The sequence below is a fragment of the Streptopelia decaocto genome, assembly GCF_964273445.1.
Source record: "Streptopelia decaocto genome assembly, chromosome: 1".
Taxonomy (NCBI): domain Eukaryota; kingdom Metazoa; phylum Chordata; class Aves; order Columbiformes; family Columbidae; genus Streptopelia; species Streptopelia decaocto.
In genome coordinates this window covers 27569534-27594553 of record NC_138663.1, presented here as the reverse complement: position 1 = coordinate 27594553, position 25020 = coordinate 27569534, and the positions used below count along the sequence as shown (strand labels likewise).

General features: G+C 37.6%; 1 protein-coding gene across 2 annotated transcripts in view; it reads right to left on the bottom strand.

The window, feature by feature from the left end:
* The window catches only part of TFEC (transcription factor EC), a 135951-nt gene extending 126548 nt beyond the window's left edge, over nucleotides 1-9403 (bottom strand). For both annotated transcript variants that reach the window (XM_082043530.1, XM_082043531.1), the window contains exon 1: nucleotides 9373-9403. The gene's annotated coding sequence lies outside the window, so the exon portion shown is untranslated. The remainder of the gene's footprint in view (nucleotides 1-9372) is intronic.
* Between the last annotated feature and the right edge of the window lie 15617 nt (nucleotides 9404-25020).

Below are 25020 nucleotides of genomic sequence, written 5' to 3'. Positions count from 1 at the left end.
TCTTCTATAGAGGCAATTGAAAATATAATTCATCTTCAGTGGTTTTTAATTTCCCATATTTAAAGAGCATAAACAATTGAGTTTAAAATATGAATATGAAAATGCAAAGAAGACAATAAATATTTTGTTATGTGGCTTTTTTGTAATAAAAAGACATATTTTGTTTTGTATAATCATTCACGTAAAGGGTGTTTTGAAAATTCCCAGCTGTACTCATAAATTGTATATTATAATAAAGCCTTCTAGCTACACAATAGTAGTTTGTAGAATCTTTACTACTCTTGTGGTTAAAAACAGTATCAGTTCATTATATGATGAGACATTAAAATGTATTAGGACACAGAGTTCAGATGGCATCAGGTGATTTTCCCTCTAAACTCCACAGTTTTATCATATCTTTTTATTTTTATAGCTCTAATGTTCTTGAAAGATAAAATTTAAACAAAACAACAACAACAAAACTTGCTGTGCCTAGGATTTTAATAAAATGTTCAGAAAAACTGTTATTAGCAAAACTTGATGGATAGTCTGAACCAACACTCTTCCTCCTGTCAAATGTAATACTTCTTCCAGAATAAACTGTGTTCTTACCATAGAAATAATAAACCCAGATTCAGGAAGATTCTTCATCAGTTGTCCAGAATAAAGTTGACAAAATTATTGTGTTATTTGCACTCTCACTCTCAAGTATGTGTTTAAGTGTTGGGGAAGCCGAAGCATTCTGAATTTGAATTTCTGGATAAAATACTAATTTAAAAATGTTTAGCTTTAAGAAATTAAATTTCCCTTAAATGTTTAATTTTAACAGCTCTGTTAGTTACCTTGCTAGGAGTTCCTTCTCAATGTAATTTTCTAACATAAAAGCTGCCAAACCATTCAGATGTTCTGCTAGACATCAGGCAGGCCTCAGACCCTGTGTTAAATCATTACAGTCTAGGAGCACACCTTTGAAAGATGTTTGTTTTACACATTTTGGTAGGGTGGGGAGTTGATGGAGATTAAGATATTCCCAAGAATTAATAACAGTGAAAAGGAATTGCCCATAATCCTCTGGGAGTCCCTAAAAGCAGTCCTCAAAGACAAAATAAATGCTTTTTTGGAAGCCATAACACTGGGCAGAGAAAATCCTTATGATCCTCTAGGATCATAATTGCACATTATAAGGAATGTAAGACCAAAAAAAATCCCACAGGAATACTTCCAAAATCTGTGAAGTACAATAGATAATAATGACAATAAATGCAATAATAGTAATAATAATAACTGAAAACTAGCTTGAGATATGTATAAAATCAAACTTGGGAAGGACGGTGCTGCCATACTGTCTGAGGGAGCAGTAGACCTCCAACACAAGTCCACACATCTTCTATTTGTTGTTGATTAAACCAACAAAGGAGATGGAGCTCCAGATTTTCCAAACTATCAAAGAACAGGAACCGATATTAACAGCAATGCCATGTCTCAGCACCAAAATACGGAACTGCCTGATTACTATCGACAGCAGTACCTCTCAGAGAATAGTAAAATACTCATCATTAAGCCTTTTAACATGCACAGAATTCTAGTCTCTACTGGAAAATCTCTACTGAACTCTGAAGAGTATACAGTAGCCAGCAATACAGTCATAAAATAAAACGTACCAAAAAAAAAATTCATCTGCTCTTACAGCAGACCATAGAGATTAAAATGTTCTGCTGCAGAAGTACTTCAGGTAGCAACAGTTCAAAAACTATCTGTATCAAGGGGACTTTGTCTGACTGAGGTTCTGCTCACGATTAAGAGACATCCATTTGGACGTCTATATGTAGAAATCCTCACTGTGTTTATTATCTAAGCTCCCATTACAGCCAGTGGATATCAAGGCAGAAATCAAAGAGCAATTCAGTTCACCTTGGGGTGGTTGGTCAGTTGAATTGCTCTCCAGGCAACTCTGACTGTATTGAGCAGATCTCCAATGAGTTTAAGGGAGTTCAGACAGCTAGTTCACAGGTGGACACACAAGTTTCTGGATCCCAAAACAAATCCCAGCTCTTTAAAGGACTTTAAAACATGATATTATAGCTCTTCCTGAGCACAGTAGAGTTTCATTCTGTTCCAACCTGTTTCCACTAAGATCCAGCCTGGTCCCTGGCTTGGAAGAGCAACTTAAATGCTGTATGCCAATTAGGTTATGCAATTGCTGTTCTTTATGTATGTGACAGGATATATTCTTTAATTGTGAGATCCTACACTGTTATTTTTTCCCTCAAGACCATGTTTTATTCAGTGCAGAAGCCTGACAGTACATGTGATAAAAGGGGAATTTCAAGCACCTAAGAAGAGGACGCTGCACACCTGTTTTGAGATCTCCTTTCACAATTCTCATATGATTTACAGAATCTTGTTCTGGAGTATTTATCATTTATCTTTGCCATTGTATTCCTCAATTATTACTTCTCTCTCCATCTCTCCACTTCTTACTTTTTGCAGGCAAGTGATTTTTTTTCCACTCTTTGATCCTTATCCAGATCATCCTGCGAAACACCTGGCATGTAGAAGCTGAATACCTCGGTCCAGCTAAAATATTATCAAAAACAGATAGGAAGGAATTGATCTGTGAGGCATTCTCAGACTACATCTAATGTGTTTAGAAATCACTGACTTCAATGAAAAATGCAAGTAGTCACACTGAGAGGAGTGAAGAAGACTCTAGACATGATTTATTACATTAAGAAGTTACTACAGTGCTCCAAGAACTGCAAAACCAAGCTTTTGTGGACCTCCTCAGTCTGCTGAGGCTGAAACCTATTATCCACAATTTCCCAGGAGATTGCTCTAACCACACCACAGTTTTTCATTCCATGTCTTAAAACTAGGCCACAGCTCAGCCAGGAGTTCCTGATACAGAAAGAAAGTAACTGGTAGTTTGACCTCACACCCCACTGACGAACACTGTGAGAGGGAGGCATCAAGGTCCTGGAACCCTACTCAAGGGTCTGCTTATGCATCGTGAATTAAAACATCAATGGAGAAAATGTACAACTGACTTGGATAGCAGTGAAGGTGCCACGGTGGCAACTAGGAAAACAAACCAGATCTCTGAAGCCTGGCTCCAGCCACTGCCCTTCCATCATTTCTAAATGCATTTGGCTCCTACTCTAAAAGAACTCCAGTAGCTTCTGCTGTATTAGAATTATTTCATAGAATTTCTTTAATCCCTTTTTCAAGTAAATGAACACAAAGACCTATAAATAGGTTTTAAATTACTGTCTCTATCACACAGAGTTGTGGAGGACATGAAATCTCCTGGGAGTTTGATCTGTGTTAATTAAATCTAAAAAAAATCTCCATAAGGTCTAAAGCATGCTTAATGAATTAACATGGAGGCCCCGTTGAGCAAAAGCCTTTTAAACTCCAGTGAAACAAATCAACTCACATTTTATTATCATCCACTTAACAAATTTAATCTGTCGCTTTATATCATGTGAAACCACAGTTTTTCATAAATGCTAATTAAAACCATTAAAAATGGAAATCTTCTTCTAAGGGGCTTATGCAAAGTATGAATATTGATGCAAAGAGATAGGCCTGTTTGTCCTTATGAATGAAAGATAGTACTTCTGCTATAAGAAACTGTACTTGACAAATCTTCTGGGAGTAAGCATACATGCCTAAATAAATTTGAGACAGGGAGGGTCTTCAAAAAGCACCACTTAAAGAAAAGTGGTATTGCCATTTCACTGACCAGGTACCAACAGCTTTGAGGAATGGCATCACACTTGAACAGAAAAAGCTGGAGAAAGGAAAACAAACTAAAATGAAAAATAAAGCACCTCCTGATTTGAATCCTTAGAATCCATATATATTGAATTAAATTTCGTGATCATCTATAACTTGACTCTAGAATTATTAATGTACAGGAATAGTGATGCTTATAGCAGAACAATGGAACTGAATCCAGTAGGAGGCCCAGAGCATCCAAGTGAGTAACGTCCCCAGCAAGCGGCAGGAAGGGAAGGAATTCACATGCACTAAATCCTTTCTTTAGCAACTGGTTTTACCCTGCCAAATTTTTTCCAAGCATGCACTGAGGAGCACATGCACAAGATTGCTGCCGGATTTTCTACTGTTAGATCCTAAAGAGCGTGGTAGATTAGTAAGAAGAAACATTAGAAGTTCACAGTTTAAAAATCTGCTTAAAGTCCATGTAAGCAGCCTTTAAATCTTGATTCCTTTACACATTTATCTGACCTTTTCTACACAGAGAAAATTTACTATTTTTACTTCAAGCTCTTCAGAGTAATTAATTTCCCAACACTTCAGCATGAATCAGAAATAACACGAGAGCCTCCTACATAAAATCACAGAAAAAAAAACAAAGGAAAACATCAGGAAAACACATCATCCATTCCTCAGATCTACTGTGTGATAAACTGTACCCACACCATGGATGTTCATATAACATGATTTTTAAAAGATACAGTGGTAGAAATTCCTTTACAGAAAACGACACACTTCTTTGTATCAGCATGTGTAGGCCTTAGCATAAACTAATTTTTTACTATTAGCCGTTTACTACTATTTCCTAAATCAGAAATCCCTTACTTTTATTCTATTTTTATATATAATTCACATTATGTATTAAAGTATATGCACATACATAAATATTACATATATTATGCAGTAGTTATGTTTATAAACTTTGTAACATGAAAATTTTCCCAGCTATTTAATTCTACTAGACAAGTATGTCTCGCTATCAGAAATGGCATTTTTTTAGAAGCTGCACATTATGGTTTTAACACAGTGACTATTGTCTTTTAATCTCAGCTACCCTAATTATCAGGATTAACAGCAGACCTCCAAATAGTATTATTCATCTATAAGCGACACTTTCTGTCTAACAAGAATTAACACATGCCACAACATAGAATAAATAAGCTAAGTTTATGAAAGAGGGCTGGCACCTGTTAATCGTAAATGTGATGGTATTTTATTGAATTGAGGAAATTCAAGACAGCTCTGAGTCATTCTCACTCACATGATGTTAAAGTGCCTACACACAAAAAATAATATACACAACTTTTTACCCCAGAGACTTTATACCTCAAATGTCTTAGACTGGTGCTTTCTCTCTAGTTTCACTTTTTGTCAACATAATACTCTGAAAATGAAATTTTACCAACATGGGATTATATATTCAGACCTATTTTGTGAGACATTCATTTGGCTCAGCAATTCCAGCAGGGGATTTTTCCTCCATCAGGGGATTCTGTACATACTTTTGAGCCAGGATATAGTCTTTACTCTTTTTCCTAAAACTTTGTTAGAATGGGAAAAACAAATAATGAAGGATCACTACTGTGGTATCTGCAGTTACAAAAATAGCTCCAATGAGTGGGCCAGAACCAGGATGCTGAAAAAGTGACAAAAAGCCACTTTTGTCACCTCTCTCCGATTCTGTGTCATAAACAGGTGAGAAACTTGAGGAGATATTTAAAATTGTAGCAGTAAACCAGATGCATTTAGGAGGGGAGAAAATTGAGTCATTTCTGAAAAGTCAGTAGCCGAGTTCTTTCTTATTTTTCAGTAGGACTGTTCAGAAGAGGGGGAAAGAAAAAAAAAAAAAAAAAAAGTGAGCCATTTCCAAACTTAGAAATTTAACTATGAGCATATTAATTTTAAAAAGGCAATGGGATTATTTAGGCAAGAATAAGACAGTGATTTCTACAATGGCAGAATGATGTGAAAGTGGCAGAATGAAAAAAAAAAAAGCAAGTTACTGCAAACATAGACATTGCCCTTAAGCTCTAGTGATAAAACAAAACTGGCATGAATTATTTCAGTTACTAACAAGGGCTCAGAGAGTGATATCTGATAAGTAAATAATTATTCTATCTGGGGTTAAAGCATCCACAGCACTGAAAAATCATAATTGATTTCCACATTGGGTGGAAGGCGTATGCAACATGCTCAGGACCCAGCAAAAAAAAGCCTGAGAATTTTGTGAATGATTCAGCAAAATATATAAAAACATAAAAAATACAGGAAAATGTGTATTCCAACAGAAAGCAGAATGACATCTGTATTCCTGAAAACTGAGGGTAAAATGAAACCAAAGCAAAATGCTAACATTAAAACCTACTATATATAAGACCGAACTGTCTTGTGTATATGTTCATAGTTTATCGTGATACTATTTTATTGTGTAAGTCAGGCAGCAGCTTTGCATTTAATAAATACATTTTTTCCTCTAGCTGTTGGTACTCATTGTGTCTTTCACTTTTCTGTCCTGTCCATTTATAACATTATCACCCAAAAACCTTAGTCTTATTAAGAACCTGACATCTTATTTTTCATGTACTCTCGGATAAGTAGAGAGAACACAGAAACTTTCAGAGTTAGACAGCAGAAGCTAGAGGGAAAAGGATCACAAAAATCCCAAAACTATAATAAGTCATTTGGAGATGACACAGACACAACCTCATGGAATAAGCTACTGATCAAAATGTGGCCAAGATACAAGACAGTAGTCCAGACAATAATAGTAATGAAAAATCACCATTTTGGAATTCAAATACATGAAATTAGAAGAGCTTTTTAACACTATGGCAAATTTTATTTTTAAAATAGCTATTTAGCATCCAAATCTACCATAACCTCTTCTCCTAACAAGAGGACAGGTTTTTTCAGGTAAATGCCCTCCTTCCTTCTTAGGCCATGAGGACAAATTTCCCGATTGTTGAGGGTAAACAGAGAAAAAGATGATTCATTATATTTCCACCCAAAGCTGCTTTCAAAGTCATAGGGAGCTAGGCATCCTATATTGTGTACACATATGTAGATGTGTATATGTATTCTGTGTCTGAGCACCGATATATTGCCTGTATGTGCCTACACAATTCCAGGTACCCAAACAACATCAAAAGTTGGGTAACACTGGACTCAGTGCTTACACAATGTTCGCACACACAAAACAAGTGCACGGAGCACAACGTCTGCGCCAACTGCACCTCTGGAGCCACAGTGCACACAACTGGGAGCACCTCCTCTGGGGGAAGGCCAAGCCCTTGGACACAAGGAGATATTTCCTTCATGTAAGCTCCATCCTCACTCCTAGACTCCAAGACACATTTCCACAAAAGAAACTAGTGGAGAAGTATAACTACATTTAAGATCAATTGAGAAATGGGAATGCACGGTCTTCTGTTTAGAAATCACATGATGTGCAATATGTTGAAAGAATATAGATCCCCCTTTCTTTATATCTAAAAATACATAGTGACATTTGAAAGAAGGAAGTATAATCCAAATATAGATGTGGGAGATTTCAGCATTGTCATCCTGTGCTGCTAAAAACTATGCTAAAATAACTAAACACCCATTGTTCCATATACATAGAGCCATTACCATAAACTGAGCAATTACAGGACATTGTGTATTTTCCAGACATTCATGGTGTGATTTTTATGTCTTTGCTGATATTTTATAGTGCTTTACTTCTTGAGTAGCTGCACTTATGTCAGTGGTAGCACCCATGCAATACAAATAAACATATTCTGATACTGTATATTTTATCATGCTTTTAAAATAAAAGTAAATACAAATACATCCTTCAATTTTTGTGGTTCTATTTTAGAAGATTTCATTCAAGGATAAGTGGAACAAAACAGCACTAATATATATTTTAGCAGAGTAAAATAATAAAGTTATTGCTTTAAATCTTAGGTATGTCATGAAAAGATAATCGTCTGTGGCTGAATTGAGAAGCTAAGATTTTTCTGTCAGTTATGACCATTAATTGCAAAAATGTGCTAAGTGCTTTGGAAAACATGAGGGAAGTGACTGCTGCTAGGAATGAAAAAACACCTTGGACTGATGAGAGCAATTCTAGTATTTTGTGGTAAATTGCTGCACATGCCTATTTTTATATGACATCCAGTTCTACGGACACTTTGGAGGCATTCACACTTGAATAAGCTTCTTGCCTCCATCAAATTTGCAGAACCTGAATGCCAGAATCATCTTTTGTGTGTGTGTGTGTGTGTGTGTGTGTGTGTGTATCTCTCTTTCTCTTTTTTTTTTTTTCTTTTAGTAATGATCTTTAAATATAGACTGACCAAAGAACAGATAGAAAAATCAGACTTGGTTACCTCCTCGGTGGCAGAGATTTGAAGGAACACGCTGTCATTTTACTTTTTTCTCTCTCTTTCATCTAGCTTCCTTTTTCTTGGCTTGAGAAACCTCTGACAGTCTGTCAGAGAAGAGATTACTTTCCCGCTACCTTGCACCTAGGCCAACTATTCCAATTAGAAAATAAAGTTCTAGATCTGTCACTGTGCCATTCTAAAACTTCTGACCAAAAGCAGCAAGGGTGATGCAACTTTCTGTCCGGTGCCACTATACCTACTTCTTGCAATTGAGAGGTGAGAAGAAGTCTGTGTGCCAGAGTCTGAGTGTGAAATCATTACGTTACAACAGATTCTATGTCTTTCAAAATCCCACACCAGATTTGCTGCTCTGTCTTTCATCAAAAGCACAACAAAAAGCCAAGAGGAGAGGGGTCAAGGCTGGTAAACTACTTTTTCATGGCCACGCATTGAATTTTACATGGCTAGAAATCTTTCCTCCAGAAAAACTTGCCTGGAGAAGCATGGCCCCAAGGAAGGCACCAGAGCTTGAACAGGACCAAGCCATCAACCGTGACCCGGCTGTGGGACGGCTGTGACGGCAGGACAGGGACAGCCACAGGTCCCTGCCCTGTCACTCTGCCCCATGCCCTCCCCAGCATGGGGCGGATGTGCAGCTGCGGCACGGACTGACCCAGGCCAGGGCACAGCCAGCACCCACCACCACCGAGTGCTGCACTTGTACACGTTGCTGTGACAGCGATTTTCAGCAGCATACATCAAAACATCCCGCCAAGAACACCAGACCTGTGTCTGAACATCTTACCACCAGCCTTGCAAAACACTACAAGAGCCGTTAATAACATCAAGATACCCAGTATATCACATGCACAATTTTACACATAATAATGAACTGCACAGAATTTTCATAAAACAAATAAGCACACTGGTATTAGTTGTTTCTTCTTCCCTTAACGCATTCGTTTTCTCGTTAAATTAGCACTTTAAACTATGATAGAAAACATTTTATGGCAATTAAATGTCTTTTCCTGCTTGTCCAATACAATGACCCCCAAGCTGTTCAGAACATCTTTGGGCATGACTGTAATCCAAACACATAATTAAAAAATAATTTAGTTCTCAAAGCTTGCTGCAGTGAAGTTATGTCTTTTGATTTTTTTTTTTCAAATAACTAATATATTTCTATCACTAGTATCTGCTTTCTTGTTTCTATTTCCTGAAGAAATATTCTAAAAAATGTTACCTTCAGTAATGCTGCAGGCACATGATTTGCTGTAGTATTTTCTGTATTGGCTTTTCAGACACAGAACATGTTCTCTTCTAGTTCTAAATGAGCAACTGTGTCTCCCCTTAGACAAGGTCATGCTATATAAACCAAAGTCGCTTCCTCTTTTTCGCAGAAAACTCATTTCCCATTTATTAAACAGAAATGTTAGCTGTGACTAATGTAAAATCATAACTATTTTGAATACTGTCAGGACTCTCAGAGAAATCCAAGGATGTTAATTTAAAATTAGGAACAATAGGTATTTCTAAAATGCTGTTCCTCTAACACAATGCTACTAGAGGCCATGAAAAATAGTACAGTATCTTACAGCAAGTATTCTACACTGCATATGATAAAAAATAAAATACACATGTTTACACTAAATTATAACAGTACTATCCAATAACAAAAGTTAAACTAGCTAAACTAAAAAGAGCACAACTGGTTACTGTTTCCTTATAAAAGTCAACTGCATTTAAAAAAAATTATTTATGAAAAAATTTTAACATTATCTTAAATTATAGGTATGATTTCTCTCCTTATTTACTTTAAGTGTTCCAGCAAATCAATAAGCAATTTGTGTGACATTTTGCAGATTATAACATTTTATAGATTTTTCAGTAAAATTGTGAGTATACTTAAAAAGCATTGTGATGGTTAGATTCAGAAAATAGCATGTGGCATTTCATTATTAATACTCTCAATACAAAACATATTCCCTGCTCTAAAAATAGCTCTGAATCCAATTTTACTTCTATTGTATTTGGTGTTGAAATGTATTTTTGTCTATATGAGTTTTATATGTTTTTCTGACCAATTCAGGAGCTTTCAGGAAATAAACTCTTTATGTCAAATTTGATTTCTTCATTAATGTTGCATTTACTGTACACAAAAATGGCATATCTGAGTGGAAAAAGTACTGTTAACTTCATGGAGGTTTACAAACTATATTTGACATTGAGGCATTCTTTTCCAAAGTTGTCATACATGTGGTTTTGACTTAGGCATGATCAGTTTTTCCATAAGAATTTCTTTTCCAGGCAAAATTTTCAGGATTTTTTTTGCCATTTTTAAAAATTTTAAGATGCACTTCAACATCTTCAAGATGCAGTCAGCTCTGGATATTTCTGAAGGACATGGGCATCTTGGAAACACCAGATGTAGTATGATCAGGGCTAATTCATACCTGTGAAATACGCCACCATGTTAGAAAATTTCTGGATATGTAGGTGTAGGTACCTACCATCTGCAGGTGAATTACCTACCATCTGCAGGCAATTCATTATTCTTTGGAACCTTTGGCTTTATAACTTCTGAGCTTTCCAGTGCATGCTTTTAAGAAGTAACATATCTGTCCAGCAAATCCTCTGCTCAGGTGTTCCTACTCTTTCCCTAAATAAGAATCAACATTTAGGTTTTGACATTCCAAATACCTACCAGCAACTTCCAAATCCAAAGGCCAAGAGTACATAACCACAAAGATTAGCAACTCTCTTCTCACATTTGTTTTTTAAATTCTTTACTACAACCAGTTTGCTGCTATTACTGAATTTTGGCATTAAAATGCAAGTGAGCAATACACACACTGACAGTTTACAGTTTTCATACTGCTGTCCATCAGGCCAAACCACAGCTCCTCCACTGGCCACCGAGGAGCCAGGCTGGTACCCCACAAGTGCAGGGGAACCTGCCGGGTTCCTCCCACCCCTGCTGAGAACACCCTGAAGGCCACATTCACATCTTAACATTAGACATAACAAAATCTGACCAAACATGGGTTCTTAACCCTCAGGATGTCATTTCAGTTGATTTCCACCCACACTACCCTTCTCTGTACTCCCACGTTTTCATTATATTGCTTCATCTGAAATTCCCTGACTCGACACCCTCCTCCCCACCCACGCACACAGATGCTGCACCCCAACATGCCATTTGGTTTGCACACTCTTGTGAAAGAACTTTAAGGGAAAGTATCCCACCTAAAAAAAATCTCCCTTTTCCATAGTTTAACCTCACTACAAGGAAATCCTCATACTCTATAAGCTTCTTGTGGGAAGCTGAATAGTAACAGCAAATGGCAGAAACTGATAAGTCACTATTAATCGTGCTTAACTAATTTCTTCTTTGTAATTGATCTATCCGTTCTTTGTATCCAATCCTTCATTCAGCATCAGTGGCAAAATCTCCTAAGCCTCGAGAGATGAACCAAACCTTCTAGACTGTAATATTGCATATAGTCTGCTGTTATAGGCCATTCTAGAGCATCCTCTAAGAGCCAAAGCTTCTGAGCACTTTGTGTCTTTCTCCAGAATTTTTGATTGTCTAGACAGTCATGCTGAAATAGGAAAAAGGAAATATTACTGGCATTTTAGTTATTTTCTATTTTGTTATAGGAAGCTATTCTATGGTTCCCTACTATACTTACGGGTTACTTCCTTTTTATTCAATATGACTAATTTATAAACTGATAACAACCCAGTTCTTGTTAGAAACTCCCAGGAGGTGCTGTTGTGGCAGATGCTGGAGTTTAACTGCTGAGTCATTGTGTCATTTGATCACACCAAAAACAACTTCTAAATTTACAGATTTATATCAAAATTAAATCAAAATCACTAGATGGTAGTAAAATTCTTTGTTGTGGATCTATATTTGTAGATAACTACTATAAAGCACTCAGGATGAAGAAAAGTTACCACAGACCTTTACAGTGGCAGAGCAGCACGTGCAGCAGGACAGAGGGTCTGAGCTTCATACTCATCACTCAGTGGGACTGCATGTACCTGTCACCCTGGAACAGTCTTTAGAAAATAGTGTTTCTTACTTCTAGAAGAAAGAAAAGTCTAAACACATAGCCTCAACTGACAGTCTGCAACGTAGAAAACAAACAGAAGTGATGTAACATCTGACACTGATTTCATTAGTGATCTATAGAGAGATTCATTTATTTTTAGAAGAAAATCAAATGCATGATAATGACATTAAATAGGAAGACGGAAATAAATAAAAGAAAAACAATATAACTACCAAGACAAGCAGATGACCAAGGTATTGATGGCCTCTGTCCCTCACAAAATACCTGTAAGAAAACTCCACACAGACATTGCAGGGCTGGGCACCACCACAGGCTGTGTCCTCAGGAGGGGCACAGGCAGAGGGGAACCCACAGTGGGGGCACTCCCCCAGAACCTACTAGTGATTCCCTAGCTAGGGAATAGAGAGGCAGGAATATAACCTGCGATCACTGGGCACTGCCAGTAGCACCCACCAGCCCACACTGATTATATGCTTGCCTTAGGCAAACTACTTGTCCCACTTTCTCTGTCAAAGATGAAAACCTAATCTCATCAACAAAATTCCAAGTTAGATGTCCAGTATAGGTTCCCTTGTCCAATATATCCCCCATATGTACCTCTTCTTTAAAAGGATGGCTATGTACCCTTCCCCCTGTACTCTCCATTCATTGCCTGCTATCTGAATGCACAAATTATCCAATTCTAGGAGAAGGAGGAACTAAGATATTAAGGGAAGAATTAGTCACTTTGCACTCAGGCAATTCTATCTTTGGTCATGTATTAGCAAGGACATGCTTAACGACAAATTATAATTTTTGTCACAAATAAAGAGGTTTTTTTCTGTGTAGTAAATAACTGCATGTCATGTGAGAACAGGAACAATAACTATCTCTTTAAAGTCAAAAGGAGAGATTGTTGGAGTGAGAGCTATGCAGTGACATTACAACGACATACATGTTGTCCTGTTTTGGCATGCAATTTTATTAATGAGACTTATCATATGACATACATACTTTTAAATACCCTGGGCAAATTTAAAAAAAAGGTTCCTGCAATTCATACACCTGAAATATAGCTGCATACAAAACACCTTCCTTTAAACAAGTAGCCAGGTAAAGACATCAGAGAGCATTAGATAGAAGAATATATTTTTCTAAGTAGCATGAGGTCCATGATCTTTTCACCTCTCTTGGTGTATTTAATATGTGCCTTACTCAATGTGAGCTGGGCAGCTTTGCCCCAGCAACAGCAGCTTCCACTGCTCCCCACCACCGCTGTCCTCAACTGGCACAACTGGCTGCGGTGAAGAAGATGGTACAAAAATGCTGAGCCTGTTCTTCACTGCAAACAGCAGGATCGATCAAGCTTGAGGTTCTGGCTTCAGCAGGAAGCTGACGCAAAGAGCAAGGTGATAGGCAGGGAAAGATATTTCAGAAGAAATCATTGCTGCAGCGTGCGTTGGTCCAAGCACCATCAGCAGGCATCTCCAGCCCGCAGTCAGCCACTAGAGGGAACACGTACATGCCAGAATTATTAACACAGGAAAAACAGAGTTTTGCATTCTCTGGTTTATATTAGTTTTAGAATTATTTTATCAAAATTGTCACCTACATAGTGTTTCTGAAATGTGCACTACTGAGCCATTACGAGTCAGAGAAAGTACAACATTAAGGTTTAAGTGAAAGTGAAAGTGAAATTTTTCGAAGGGAAAAGCTGTTCCCAGCAATTCAACTTTTTGCAGTTCAGTCTGCCCTATTTTCTTTCAGATTTACAGAAAAGCCCAAAAATATCACTGAGTTGTTTGAGAATAAAACTGAATGAGAACTTTTCAAGAAAAATAGCCTGACAGAAAACACTGACTCACTAAAGAATCCTTTTTTGCAGAAATTAAAATTATATTTAAATTCAATAAATTCCCAATTTCTAATTCCATGGAATTTCCAGGCAGAGCAAAAGTGTGAATTGCAATACCAAAGAAGCAGTTCTGCCCTGTTATCTGGCTTTCCTCCATCACAGGTGAGTGACAGAACCAAGAAGCTCTTGAATAATACTAAGTTGTCTATTTTTCAGAACCTGTTTTAGTTTGCATTAAAAAAATGAGAAAACTTATTGAAGCAGGATTTTTTTTCCTTTCTTTGTGATGTGAATGCACTAACTAGAGGCATATTTACTATTCTGGAACCTCTTTCTCCAAGAAATTTGTAAAGACATGGGTTTAGTCTAAGACAACACAGGACTTGTTAAGGTCAGAAACTCCTGTATAACAGAAAATCTTTGCCCTACTCAGAGCCACACTTCCTCATAGCTGTCCCCCCAAAAATATCACATTTGTTTCGTTCTGTTTTCTTTGATGAGCAGCATGCTTACAGATACACAAGAATTCAAATTCTGTTTGTAGTTATCTTTCATCCTTTGTAATTAAAAAAGTCAGAATTATAAGTCTGAGCTTGTCTGACTTACGAGTTCACCTGGAACAGTTACTTAGGGAAAAACGTTATTATTTAATATGAGTATTTGCTTTTAAAATAAAAAAAGTTTTACCCAATCTTGAGCCCTGGCCAGTGGGAAGAGTATTGCCTATGTACAGCACTCCAGAGTACATGGCAAGACCAGTATATCTTCAGTAGATAAAAAAGAATACTCCTTCAGCTATCAACAGACAAGGCTACCAATGTAAAGCAGTCTAGCATATACAGACTTAAATGTCTCTCATGCAGACTGTTAACAGGGGTTTAAAAGTAGTAATTTAAGATCTTAAAAGAATTTCCACTAAATAATGAATAGAAAAAAATAGCAAAAAGTATACATAAGTTGCAATTAATAAAATATGAAAATGTGTTTTTGGGGTGGGGTGTTAATACCTACTGAGAAGACTGACATTTAAAGCACCAAATAAGGCAATTAATTAAGGTTAAAATATGGAACGGCTTTTTACTAAAATGCAATTAAAAATTAAAATTAAAAATACAGACTAAGGGCAGGCTAGGCTCTCATAGGATCATCTATACACTAAGGGAAATAATTTTAAGAATTCTTCATAATAGCGTTGCTTTACTTTTAGGAGAAAAATACTTCACAAACCCATAAGGTGGCAGCAAACTCCTTTTTAGTTGAGAGCTGAAACTTTCTGTCGTCTGGTTTGCACAAAGGTGATGGTTTGGACCACCACCCATCGTTCAGTTAACACACACACACACACACATGCACGCACACATACACACATAAAGAAAAAAATAAAATAAAATAAAAATACACCAGTAGCATATGTATCCCTTTAATTTAAAAAGTATGATTTCTTTCCAGGAACATCAGATGTTTTCATAAAGTAAAACAAAATGCCATTTAGATCCCCAGGGAAAGGAAAAAAAACCAAAACCACCACCACAACTAGTCTCTCACAATGAAAGAACAGAACGCGCCCCACTGTGAACTGACTGGTAGCTTCTTTTCATTACAAACCAGCTGATCTCAGTGCTCTGGCTATTGAATGAGCAAAACTAACAACATGGCTTATGCAACAGTTCCCTGTGATAAAATCCCCTTCTCTGAGTTTTAATGTTGCCAAGCCCCACGCCATTGTAGTATCTCTGGAAAGCATTTATTTGCTAGCAGCACGGAAAATATGTTACTTTTCACAGTCAAGTTTACAGCTAAGAAATCTCTCCATCTGCGCACTATAGAGGTTCACTGTCAAAAATGCACAAGCTGTATTGTACATGAAATAGTCTCATTGCTTCTACAACTCTACAGCTGGTGCTGATAAGTCTGTAAGAGTCTTATCTACAAGCCTTGTATTTTTTAAATCCCCTTAATGCTGGGACCAAGTTACCCTATGTTTGGGTTTCCCCAAATATATTTAATCTCTTCTGCATCAAAAATGTGTCCAGGCAGAGTGAGTGGTTCTGTTCATCTGTGAAGGATTGCGAGGCACAGGGCTGTGGCTGCGCTCCTGACTGTGCAGAAATCCCAGACACAGATACTCTGCATATACATTCCTCATCTCAATACAAATATAGTTCGCCTGATACGTCTGCACAGCATTTGATTCACTGAATCTATGTTGCACCCACGATTTCATCATACTTCTTCATTCTGGACAAATGCTAGCCTATAGCACCCACTGTACATAGGCCACACTAACACAGACACAAGAAATCACAGGTAAGTGTACATAGCAACCATTTTAATGTTGGTCATAATGTACACAAGCCTAACCACATTACTGGAGTCGATAGTGAACAGTGAGAGCTTGTTTCTGCAGTTTTCAAATAAAGATATTTTTAATGCCTGCTACCCTGGCAATATCAGCCTGGAGTTTCGCAAACCAAGCTATGTTAAAAGCTTGCAAAACGTAGCAAGAATGAAGACTTGCATTTCTGACTTGTCAAAGCCTTCCTCAGCTTCATCATCAAACTAATGAACAAGCAACTTGAGGAGATCCATTACCATAAGACACAGCAGCCTGTGGAACTACAACTGACCTGGATCACGCTGCCTCACAGGCTGCAGAACTTACAGCTGCAACTTCAACAAGTGTCACCTTTTCCCTACTTGTGAAGGAGCCCGGAGGTTTGAATTTGCTGTTTCCTGACTTTCTCACAGGTGTTTCCTATTCCTAGGCCTCTCCTAACTTAGTTCTTGTGCCATTCAGTAGGCATTGTTTTCCCTGTTTCTGCTACCATAAACAATCACCAAATGTTGCATTTTGTTAGTTGAAACAAAAGAGGTCAGTGCACGCTACGCTCGTATAGAAATACCCAGTTGTCAGGATATTTCTCCGACCTTCAGAAATGATATCCTTTTTGTCTGCATTTCACGGATTACTGTGAGCCATCTGTTTTTACACTTTCCTGATTCCATAAGATCATATATTACTTTGTCATAATTAATGTGCCAATATTAATGACTACACATTATTTTAAATCAAAATAATAAAAGAAGAAAAAGAATGAAACAAGTCCTACATCTGCTCATTAAATTAGTATGATATCAGCTATGAACTAAACTTGTCAGAAAATTGAGCTATTTTAGCCAAGAAGATTTATCAACGCAGCTTTTACATGGAAGAACTGTGACCTTTAGTTAGCACTATATTCTTTGGACTTTGTTCAAAAGTTAAACTAACTTTGACTCTTGGGGCAAAGCAAAATCAGTAATAAAATGTCTTCTCTATGTAACAAAGAATAATTCTTTGGGCAGCTGGAAGACGTTCCTGCTTTAACAAATACTTATTTTGGGAATGGTTTAATAAAACCATAAAAAAAATATAGTGGTCTAATTCTGAAATGTTTTCTATATTGAAAACAAAAATATTTATACATGGAACAAAATGATGGCATGGGAAAGACATCTTCATTCAGCACTTACTTAAAGATATATGAATCAAAGACAGGAATAAATTCTCTGATGTCATACATTTACTCAGTTCCTTCAGAGCTAGAAAGGATTACCTTCTTGGGCAATGGAAAACATGGGCCATTCATACTGCTCCTTATTAAATCAGTGGTTCACTCATACCTCACCCTTTTCTCTATGTGAGCTGTAACAGCCTGAAGTTTATTTACATAAGCTGAACCCTTAGGAAAATTGAAGTTAATTTTAAGCAAGACACATCTTGTAGTTTTTGTTTGTATGTAATTTCAACTAAAGTGGATGGTATGCTTTTGGCATAGAGAACAGTACTGCCAGAGCTGGATTTCTTACCAAAAAGTTATCAGCGTCACTGTTTCGTTCCATTTCACTTTCTGAGATGCCTGCTGAGTTGTGCCAATTAAATTGTTTCCAGAGCCACATGATAAACAAGGCTGCTGTGATCTACCCACACCAATGTGGGCACAGAAATGTGCCCATGGACACAGTTAAGAAGCAAGGGGACTGCTTTCGAGGAGTCAGTGGTGATTTAGATACATCTCAAACTACAACTTGAGGATGGCGTTTTAATAGCTTCGCCCTATGTCAAAGGTGTCACAGTTCCCTCTTGCCACTTGTTTCCTCCCATCCCTTGATGCCAAGACTGACACAGTGAACTAATTCAAACAGGTAAAATGGAAGAATTTTACCCTTGCCTAGGTTTCCTGCTGGCTTAGGGAGGCAAGAGAGTTCACTGCAGGATCAGACCAACAGAAGAGAGATGGCAAAACCCTGAAACCAGGAGCCAGAAGGTGTGGGGCAGCCTTCTGCTAACACCAAGTTGGATCAGCCCAAACTAATGTGGGAAACAAAGTGCAAAGGGGCAGCATTTCACTGGAAACAAGTCTGTGGCTTTTGAAAGGAAGAAGGTTGGAGGTGAGGTGAACTATAAGTTGTTACCTTACAAAACTTAGACTGATGAGCTGAGAAGCTTTGGAAACCAACGATCAATTGTAGATGATTGATGCCTATGGTATTATTTGTTTGGTTTTCTGCTTCACATAAAAGTAATTGAATTTTAATTTTACTCCATTACTTTGTCAAAGTCAAATGCAACTTTAATCCCTTAGTATTATAAAAGGACAAAAGATTACCATCACTAACTGATTCGAGCATTGTTTAAAACTGGGCATGGGAAAGGGTTTAAGAAGGACAGACTGGAGAAAGAAGGGGCAAAAAAAAACAAAGTAATCACTGTAAGAACAAAACCAGCTGGCTAAACTCCTTTGCATTATGCCCAGAGCTAGATAGATCAAAATACTACTCCCTCTCACCCAGATTATCTTTGAGTCCTATAAGGAATTTGGTTGAATTACTTGATTGGGTTTCTGCAACACAAAGCAGGTTTCAATGTTACTTTCTTCTGAGTTTCTACAAATAGTCTTGCTATAAGAGAAAGTTGCATGCCTACTAAAATCTGAGATAGCCAAACTAAGTAACACATCTTGGAACCTTATTTAATGGTAACTCCCAGTTAAAATGTTAATTCATACAGTCCTGCCACCTTTGCTTCATTGTAAGGGGTGTCCAGAGGCACTTCCAAGCTCAGGTGTTGCGTAATTTTGTGGTTCTGTGATTCTGCCACTGTGAAAATTAGTTAAACTACTCTGGTCTCAAGGCTACAAATACTCACCACAGCTAGGGGTGATCTGACAAGTAAGAGTGTGATTAAGCAAACATCAAAGACAAATAGAAATTGCTGTCTCAAAAGGATGAATCACATCGCCCTAAGACTGGTGCCTAAGTAAGGCAGATGAATCACTCACTAGTGGTACTTCTTTCTTTCCATAGACTATAAAGGGAGCTCAGAGTGACTAGTCCTGACTCATACCTTTAACTCCTACACATCTACAGCTGAATGATGTAAAGCTCTTGCTTAACAATGAGAGACAACTTACCTATCTTCAGAGGGAATACAAAAAGTTGTAGACTACCCTACAATCTGTGTTTACACCTGATTAATAGTGATGATTGGACAGATTTCTACTGAGCAATGATCTGTGGTAAAAGTAGGTACTGTAATCAGCAGTACTGCTGTTACACCACATACACCATTAGTAGCTCTTCCCAGTAGCTGAGATTTGTCCTTTTATTTACTTATTCTGGCTCGGGGTTTGTTCTGTTTATTTTTCTTCAAACTGCTGCTTCTTGTAGCTTCTAGTGAAATCCACAGATAACAGCATCTGGGGGAATGAGGATTTTTTTAGGCTGGTTCTTGATTGAAAATCACTTACCTCTTTAGTCATTGGCTTCCTACTGACTAGGGAGCAATCTTCTGTTCATTCACTGTGGGGACACATATTCAGCTGCTAAATAGGAATGCAGCAAATGGAGCTTGGTAGTTAATAGGGCAGATTGTTTAGAGAAGGCTTAAAAATAGCTACTTCAAGTGGTACGGGACCATGCAGCAATGGTAGTAATGTGCTATGTGGCACAGCCTCTGTCACTAGCTGGAGAAAGCACCCTGGTACATAAAAGACCTCAATCCCAATGACAGCCTAGAGGGCAGGTGGCCACGTTGTGGCCAGGTGACAGTTTGCAGGGAGCCTCTGGGCTGGGGTTAATGGTGGCCTCATCTGTGGGAGGTTGCCAGGCAAAGGGGTTGTGGATGAAGTGACTGACTTGCACACCATCACGGAGGAGGGAGAGGAAACTGCCTGGTCTTCCCAGACCCCTTAGAGTGGCAAGAGCCTGAGCCACACAGTGGAGTGAGCATGACATGAGGCCACACTTGAATCTGTGGTGGATTGAGACTTCCACAGTGGAGGACACTGGAAGCTTATGACTTCTGATACCAACAGAATGGGTCCTCCTCTGTCACCAGATCTGAGCTTCCAGTGTCCTGAGAGCCAACAAAGCAGCACAAGCTCCACTGGCGAGACTGGAGCCTGAAATGTGCATTAGCACCAAAATGAAGTGGTAGCTGACAATGGCTGGAAATCTCTTTATGCAGGAGATGGAACTTCTGCCATGGGAAGTCTGCTGTTTGCTGTGGACCCAGTCCAGGACACGGTGGAGAAACTGCTGGGGATCATGATGCTCTCAAACTATTATTCTCATGGCTCATCCACACAGGCACCAAGGGAAACCTGGAGCAAATCTATGGGCTCTACAGAGTTCAAGAGGCAAAGGTGAAGGACATGGGAATCCAAGTAGAATTTTCCTCAGTCTACAGTTGAAAGGGAAATGCCTGGTAGGACTGAATATCCTCTGAGTTACCAGCTGACTGCATGGCTGGTGTCACAAGCAGTACTTTGGCTTTTATGACCATGTTGTAAAATCCTTTTTCCCTGATAGGGGATCAAGTCAGAGGGAGATGTAGATCACAGCTAATATTTATTAGAGCATTTTTTAATTAAGCTGTTGTTACTAATAGCAGATAACTATTCACACGGTACATGTCCTTCACACAGTTCACTTAAACACACATACAGTTACCAGATGGAGCAAGGGTTAAAAGGCCAACTGCAGCTGCTTACTCAGAAGCAGGGGGTCGTATTTGATGCATCAGTGGCTTGTACCTAGGTGTTGAAAATAGTCCCTACAACTGTCCTTTGTGTCACCAGCTGTATATGCAATTCTGTAGTATTCGTCTACATACAGCAGCCACCACTGCTTCTTGGAGACAGTCTGAGCTACACAACCCCTGGGTGATGTAAGCTAGTGGCCAAGTACAGATTCAGCAAACTCACCATGTCCTGAGGTTATCAGTCTTGTGGAATCAAAAGAACCACTAGTCTGTGGAGATCCTGGAAGATATTCTTCACATGCTGCTTCTCAGTATGTACTTTTCCACTCTTCAGATTGCTGTTTTCTGGTTATTAGTTCCCATCTGCACCCATAGATACCTATAGAGCCCATCCACACAAATTCACACAGAAAGGGTTCTTATGAAAATCATGCATCTCTGTTTCAGAAATTAAGACTTCTGGCAAAAGATGAGGTGTCCAACTTGGCAATGCACCTCAGTAAAGCGGTGATAAGAGCTTGCAGTTAAGTGAAGGAACAGAGGCTACTAATTGTTAGCAGAAATGAGAAACAATGCCCATAAACCGAAAGAGGGAATGTCTTCACCTCAAATAAGGAAAACATTTTTCACTATCAGTTTAATTAAATACTGGAGCAGGTTGCCCAGAGAAGTTGCATAAACTCTGTCCGTGGAGGTTTTCAAGACCCAAGAGGACAAAGCCCTGAGCAATATAGTCTCAGTGTTGATCCTGCTCTGAGCACCCTTCCAATTCGAATGATTCTGTGAAATATTCTTTTTCCCCTCCATCATTTGTATGTAGTGGCAAATCGTGGGTAACCCTGTGAATGAGAGTGAACATAACTGAGAACGGTAAGGATCCCACTCCCACCCATGCAGCGGCTACTCTGGAAATCCCATCTGGCTTTCTAAATTCAGTTCAGTAGGTGGGAACTTTAAAAATACTTACAAAAATTGATATTTCGAGAACACTATCACCTTCCCTTCACTCACCCCTGAAGTATCCCAAGATTACTACCTGTGGTATTCTAAAATCCCAGTGTAGTTTGATAATCTGCTTCTCACCAAATTCACTTTGCTTCCAAAAGAGAAAAGAAAATCATTAATTATTTTTCCCACCAAAAAAATTGATACCAAAATTGTGATGGCAGCCGTGGTAGAATTTCATCCTTAGTTATCATTAGAATTTCAAAAGAGAAAGTACATTTGTGCTATACTGTACTAAACAGGGTTTACAATTTAAATCATAATTATCTCTGAAAGCTAATTCAAAATCACTGGCATTTTATAATGATCATCCAAAGATGTGAAATTCTGTAAAGCAACCAGAGCATTTTCAGCCTTCACAACAAGACTACTTTTAATGTAATTATAGCAATTAAGACCCTTCTATTAATAACTTTCTTTTCAGATTAACAAGCCACTTATGTAGTACAATATAAAGAGGCTTCTAATTACAGTGACAACATTGTGATTTTTGAAGACTGTTTAATAATGCTTGATAAGTGACTGCCAACTTGCATTAAGATGTTTTAGGAATCCTGCATAGACCTGATGTTTGATAATCCTGTTTTGAAGACATGATTTGAATTGCAAATTGAATTCAATGGCAAATGCAGCATTCTTCTACCAGAGGGAGTAGAATCTTTATTTGTGGTGCTAAGCAGGGCTTTAAAAGTGTAGCAGCACTTGATAAAACATGTCTGTAATTTGTCTTTATTTGATGTAGCTGGCCATCTGATGCATAGCACACTGATGACAGAAAAACTTCTCTTAAAAATCAGAGTGGATCAAAATCTTTAGTGAATTATCTCATTTTAAAAAGGCATCCTTTCAACAGGAAAGATAAGCTAGTCCAGAAGAAATAAATAGACATATGTTATTTGACTTAACTAACATCAGGAAATTGTAAAATGTTGGAACTGAGTCTCAATTTGATTGCTCTAGAGTGATGAATCTATTTTAGGTATTTATGAAGTTACTCCCTTGCTGCATATGAAACCCTTGGATTCTTGAATTATTTTTTTAAATGTCATATGGGTTTAGGGAAGATTGATTATTCTTATTTTATACACAAATACTGAGATACAGAAACATCTGACTTTTCAAAAGAGAAATCAGTAAGATTTTTAAAATGTTAGCTGATATTTTTTATCTCCAATACACTAGTGAGAGTTATGTAACCATTTCAGGTTACTGAGCCCGTGGTGAATGATTGCTGAACTATATGGCATTGACAGTTTTCAAACTGAGCTACCAAATTGTGACAAGCTTTTGAGAACACAATTTTTAGAAGTTTATAATATGGCAAAGCTAGAATCAATTTCACCTATTCTTTACAAAACATGAAAAGAGAAAACTCAGACTTACTTTCTGCAAAAAATCAAGTATTCATTGCACAGATTAGAAATATTAGACTTACATTTGGATGCACTTTTGGAGGGAATAATTGGCTTCACCAAAAGGCAGTTTTATTTCATCTGATGACATTTGTGCAGCTGGGCTGAACCTGGCAATGAGACTTTATTTAAAAAAAAAAAAAAAAGCCATTTACATGGAACTCTTATAAAACCAAGAAAGATGGACATATTTTCTTCCCAAACCTGATCTGATAGTGCATAATAAAGTTTCCAGCGATTATAGAAATTGCCTAGTATATATATATATTCTACATGTGACTACACTTGCAACTGTACCACATTAAATAAATGGAATGGGTAAGTATCCAGAAGCAGGGGTCGTTCCTTCTCAGGGATTCTGCACAAAAAGAGATATATCAGAAAAAGAATGTTTCTTGTCAAAGCTGTTCTGCTCAGTAAAAAATATTTTAAGTACGTACTTGGTGAGACAGAATGTTTCCTTACATTTCAGGTACAGGATTTGTGTGGGAGATTCAGTATAAAAAGACAAAGTATTAGACAAGGAACTCCCATTCTTCTACAGTTGAAGGCCCTAACCACAAGACTATCCAAGAGATCAGTACATCCACTTAGCTTGTTTGATGGATGTAGCCATTAACTTCTATTTAAAATGCCTCCAAAAATGAGCCTCCTGATGTCAGTAAAATTTCCAGTGAAAGAGGCACAAGGATTTTTAACTCTGACAAAAACATTCTACACAATTCAGGCTGTAGGAAACACTTTAATTATCAGGCATTAACAATAAATCACCTTATATCTCTCCTCTATTGTTCCACCTCCACAAGCAAATAAAACAAAAAAGAAACAAAAACAAACACATCAAAAATATGCTGGGTAGGATTTGAGGCAGGGAAGCTTTCATCTCAAATGGTTTATGTTTGACAAAGTTCTAAGAAACTGAAAAGACACCCAGTACTGGGAAGTGTTGGATAGCCTTGACTATTGGTACTATATTTTGTTATTCCTGGAAAAATAAGTAAAGAAAGAAAAAAAGAAAAAAACATTGAGAGGTAGACATGTACGTGGGCACACTGACTGCTGACCTTCTTTTCTTGTGTACCTTTTTGTATATATTTCCCTAGTAACAGATAAATACAAGATGCTATCAGGCTATATTAAAATACTTTTTTGAGAAAGGAAGGCAAAACATGGATGAGAAAAGTAAACTAAGACTTCAGTCACTCCGTATAAGGGAGTAGGAAGAAGATGGAAACCAAATAACAGAGCAGCAAAGGGTAAGAGAATGCATACGTAGAAAAAAAACCCAAGGAAAATATATGAAAAGCTCTAATCTGATGAACCATATTGTTCATACTGTTTCTTTTTATCAATGTCTTGTGAATCTCTTAGTCTTTACCAATAAAGGAGTACAGCTGATGCATATATAAAACAGCTGTCAGACTTTCTGCTGCAATTTTTCATGCCTAATACACACAGAAAAGAAGAAATACACCAATGAAGAAGGGAAAACACAACATGGGATACCATTTCAACCACATCTGTTTTCTTCAGCATT